Here is a 5,403-nt window from a genome sequence, read left to right as displayed (position 1 = left end):
CGACTGAGCTGCCGAGATCTCCAAAGCGGGTGTGGAGGATCCTCCTTCGGTCACCTATACCGTTTCTGGCTACCGACCCATGCAGCCTATCCCATGCCCGGTTTCCGACCCAGCACTACCGTGTGCCGTCTTCTACCTTCCTTGCTCGGCACCGCCTGTGCCGAACACCGCATGTACCCATGCTTTACTTTGGCCCTCGATGGCCACACACACGTCTTCCGATCCACTTCCGGGTGTGCCCTTTTCGGCTCGACACACCGCCCCGCGCTTGGGTGTCCTTGGTAGCTTTCCGTGCTGCTACCAACAAAGGATCGCCCTTGCCCATTTCGGACTGCACGGCCCGTCGTCTCCGCGTCACGTTGGTTGGGTCCGGCGTCGTCGCCCGTCGTTGCCTTCATCCCCTCACCCCCACCTGGTTATCACCTCCGGCTTACGCTTGCCATGACAACCGTCACTACCTCGACTGAGGTGCCGAGGGTCTCCGGTAGAAGTGTGGTGGATCCTTCTTCGGCTTTGAAAATTTCCCCGTAACCGACCCGTGTTACGCGCACGCGTCCTCCTTCATCCTTCCGACCCTGCCGACGGGGTCCATATACGGTTCGTGGCCACATTGTCGGCCTCATACCTCTTGTCCGCTCGTTCCTGCTTCCCGTTGTCCTATCATGTTCTCCTACCATGACCGTCCATCCCTCTAGTTCTCACGTCGGCTCTCGTTGCCGGCTGCCTGAGTCTCCGGATCGGTGTGAGGGTCTCCGTGGGATTGACCCTTTCGCAGCCTTCGCCCTTGTCTCCTTGCCACCACCTGCAGTCTCTTGGGCTTCCCTTGGGTTTGCTGCCGACTACCGAAGACTCTAGCCCTGTGTGAAGGATCCTTCGCAGGCCTCAATCTTTCCCAACCCTTCCTCGGGTCGTCCTTCTCCACAAGTTGAGAGGGTGGCTTGCTCCACACCCTCTCCCGTTGTCGCGGTAGTCCACGAGTACATGTAAGATCTTAGGCGGGACCGCGGGGTCTTGGACTAGGGAGTAGAGGGGGAATGGAAGCTTAGCTTGAGAGGAGAGGAGAAAGACTAGAACATAAACATAGGATGGATGGAGGCAAGATACGCAAACGAGTTATATTAAGAAACACCAAACGCTTTACAACCATGGCCGCATAGGCTGAACGAAAACACTATATGGAACCCTAACCGGTTAAGTAAAGTAAAGAAGATGAAGAAAAAACCCTAAACCCGAAATGGTATGAAGAAGAAGAAGAACAGTAAAACCCTAGATGAAACCCTAAAACTGAAATAGAAACCCTTGACCTAAGTGGTATACCGCTCTCACTCAAAATAGGCGACCCCTCACAAGAGACCCCTCCCTTCCTTTTATAGCTCAAGGAGGGAGGGACGTTACAATGTGGGTTAAATTCTCCCCCTTATTCTATACACCATTTTCCTACTATACATGTGCACATGTTGCACATTGCCGACTTGCCCATTCCATCCCGGTTCCACCCCCACCAAACCGCACATCCACCGGTATGTGCCATGAAAGGAAAGTGTGAGAGATTTCGGTGACGGTGATCAACCGGGTTCTCCACCGTCCTGGCACCCGACTGCCTTCCTAGCTCCTACCGACCCCGATCCATCTGCTCAACCCAATCCGCCATATCCGACGCTCACACCTTCTTCCCCGATCGGTCCTCCCGAACTCTATTGCTGATCCAGTCGCTCCTCCTTTGTCCGCCGCGTATGCCCTCTGATTAGGGCCCCGGTCACTCCGGTTGTACGCCGGATTCCGTGCCTCGCGTGTCGCGTGTGTCCCTCCTTTGGTTCAACTGTCTCCTCGTCCTGAGCACCTCGGCGTGTCGTCTCTCTTTGTTCCACGCTTGCCTTCCGTAGGCTCTTCCCGTGCGTCAATGTCGTCCTCCGAATACGCGCTCGTTCTTCGGTCCTTAGGTGACCCCATTACACGCTCCTTGCTTCTCCCTTGCTCGTTGTGCTCTCTCGCGGTAAAATGTACCATCATCCCGACCTTCGTGTTAGGGTCCTTCGCGCTCTCGTTACCGCTTCATCCCGACTTGCTTCCTCTTGGCCCGCTTGGCCTCGCATGTCATTCGGGATGCCGTGTTTTCTCTTCTCGGTGCGTAGCCCTTTGCTCTCCACGCACCATCCTCCGCTCTCGCCATTCATCCGCCAATCCCGGCAACTCACCGCTCCGCCTTCTGTCCCATGCTTGCCTCTCAAAGGCTCGACTAGACTGCTATCACCGGTCATTCATTGCCGCTCTTCCGGATGTATGCTTGTTTCTTGGCCCTTTGCCGGCCGTAGTGCATGCTCCGTTTCACGTCCTTCACTCGCCGTAGTCCCGACCTCTGCGTCGTCCTCTTCTTCCTTCGTCGTTGTAGTCCTTTCCGGCTCCGTTTGGCTCTCTTGGCCTTGCTCGTCCATCTTTCCGCACTGGATACCCGTTTTGGTAACCTCGTTCGCTCCGGCCTTTGAGCAATGTCCGATAGAAAGACATGTTGTTGGCTGACTATACAGCTCGGATCAAGGAGATCTGTGACTCCCTTGCCTCCATCAATGTGACCATCGAGGAGGATGAGATGGTGTAGGCCTACCTTAGGGGCTTTCCGTCAAAGTTTAGAGCATTCCAAATGGCGGTTTGCACGAGGGAGAATACGCCTTCATTTTTGACTTATAGTCAATGCTCCTTGTACAGGAGAACCATGCGGGTGCGTCGACGAGCATGCACACCGACAACAAGATGTTGTACACGGAGGAAGATAGGTCGTGGTGGATGAGGCTGGTCAACACACAATGGTCACGACTGATAGCAGCAAAACTGATGGCATAATCGAAATGCCGACAACAATTATGGACCCTCCGGAAATAGGGGGAGTCAAGGTGGCATCGGAAACCGGCAAGCAAAGGTCAAAACGAAATGCTAATACTGTGGCCGAAAGAAGCGCGCCGATTCGGACAAATCCGGATCCGGAAAGGCCGGACAAGGGAGTTGACAAAGCTCACACTATGTCGAAGGAATGGAAGGATCTAGAACCGGAAAGATTGAAAATGGATTGGACCCAACCTTTCTGACGAAGCACAAGACTAATTCGATGAAGACAAGCACTTCGAAACCGAACGAGGTATGGTATGTTGACTCCGGAGTGTCAAACCATGTGATGAGCCACGAGGAGTGGTTCTCGTATTTGGAGAAACCAGAACAACCAGGGGTTGTCGAAACTGGTGATGACACCCCACATACCATCAAACACGTCAGTGAAGTTCCCCTAAACCATGTCGGGCAGAAGGGGAAGTTGATGAATGCTTTGCACGTCCCAACAATCATAAAGAATCTAGTGTCCGTTGGATAGATTGTCGACCAAGGGATGCAGGTCCGGTTCACACATCTCGGGTGCTTCATCGAAGACAAAAGCAAAGTCATTGCACAAGGGTGCCGAGAAGGGAGGATGTTTATCCTCGAGACAAATGAGGTCGGAATTGCTATGTTTGCAAAAGGGCAAAAGGTCGAGTCGGATATCGACCTATTCCACATCAACTTCCGGAGGCTTCAGGAGATGTAGTCGAAACATGTGGTTTCCGGACTACCGAAGTATAGTGGCCAAAAGGTCCAGATTTGTGAAGCTTCCTAGCTAGGGAAGTAGCACCGACTTCCATTCCCCAACGACCGAAATCGGCTCGATTTAATCCATTTGGATCTCTGGAGACTAGCATAGAACATGAGCATCAGAGGAAGCCACTACTTTGTAACCTTCATCGATGACTACACTCTGCACACTTGGGCGTGCTTGATCGCGAAGAAGAGTGAAGTATTTACCTACTTCGTCAAGGTGAAGAGGCTTGCGAAACGGGAAACCAGCAGAAAAATCAAGTGCTTGAGGTTCGATGGCGGAAAAGAGTACTTTTCCGACCAATTCTTGAGTTATTTGTAGAAGGAAGGATTTTGGCGAGCTTTCTCTTGCAGATACACACTGGAGCAGAACGGTGTGGCCGAACGGAAGAATCGAACGATAAAGGAAGCGGCCAGGGCAATGCTCGAGGAGAAGTATTTGCCGAAATTCTATTGGGTCAAAGTCGTTAGGACGACGGTATACCTGCAAAATTGGACTTGTGCAAATGGAGGAGTGTCGCCACATGACCTGTATTTCAAGAAGAAGCCGAACTTGGCACACTTAAGGGTATTCGGTAGCATTGCATATGTGCATGTGCCGAAGGAGAAGCGGAGGAAGTTAGATGCCAAAGTCGAGAAGTGTATCTTGGTCGACTACTTGGATGAACAAAAGGGTTATAAGTGTTATAAACCCCGAACAAATGAGGTCCGAGCAAAGATGTTGTTTTCGACCAGTTAGCTTCATGGTACTTACCTTCGTCGGCGAACCCTAACAACTCTATTTTGAATTCTGAGGATGAGGTCAATGAGGCTGAAATGCCTCCGTACGAAGAAGAATTCGGAGCTCTAGAAGAGAGTCCGATCCCATTCCGGCTAAGTGGGCCGAATGAGAGATTGAGTCGGAATGACCAGTCGGATGAGGAGCCGGTGAGTAGTGGAGACTTAGTCGTGTTGTCCTCATGTAAGGACTGAAGAGACGGTTCACGCGCAAGGAGAAGGGGAAGAAGAAGATGTCAGAATATGACATTGACAGGGAAGAGTCAAACCGAAGCAAATCCAACTCTGGAAAGACCAAGGAGGGAGCTTTGGAGAAGAGGTCGGAATCGCCCAAGAGGGCCATCAAATCGGCAGTGCAAAAATTGCGCCGATCTACCCGTCATAAGAACCCCATAGCTCGGTACGGATATAACAACTACATGACGCATCACTATGCGTGCATGACAAAGGTGGTGGAAGTGCGTGAGCCGGAGAGCTAAGCAGAAGCAACAAAGGATGCAATAGCGTGCCTCTATGGAGGAAGAGATGCAGGTGCCCGTCAGAAGCACCCCGTAGCTCGATACGGATATAACGACTACATGGCACATCACTATGCATGCATGACAAAGGTGGTGGAAGTGCATGAGCTGGAGAGCTATGCAGAAGCAACAAAGGATGCAATAGCGTGCCTCTATGGAGGAAGAGATGCTTGTGCTCATGGAAAACGAAACATGGGACTTGGTTAATGTACGAAAAGGGATGAAGCTGATCGGTTGTCGACGGGTGTACAAAGTCAAATACAATGCCAACGGCTCCGTTAATCGGTACAAGGCCCGACTGGTGGCAAAGGGCTACGCGCAACAACACAACATCGACTATGATGAGATGTTTGCGCAGGTCGTGAAGATGACAACCGTTCGTGTCTTGCTAGCGATGTTTGTGGCAAAGGGGTGGCACTTACATCAAATGGATGTAAAGAATGTGTTCCTACAAGGTGAGCTTGAGAAATAGGTGTACATGGTACAACCCCCC

The sequence above is a fragment of the Azolla caroliniana genome, unplaced genomic scaffold (genome assembly GCF_043228905.1).
Source record: "Azolla caroliniana isolate FFs.n. ecotype wild unplaced genomic scaffold, voAzoCaro1.0.p SCAF_14, whole genome shotgun sequence".
In the NCBI taxonomy this organism is placed as follows: domain Eukaryota; kingdom Viridiplantae; phylum Streptophyta; class Polypodiopsida; order Salviniales; family Salviniaceae; genus Azolla; species Azolla caroliniana.
This window is presented reverse-complemented; position numbering follows the sequence as displayed.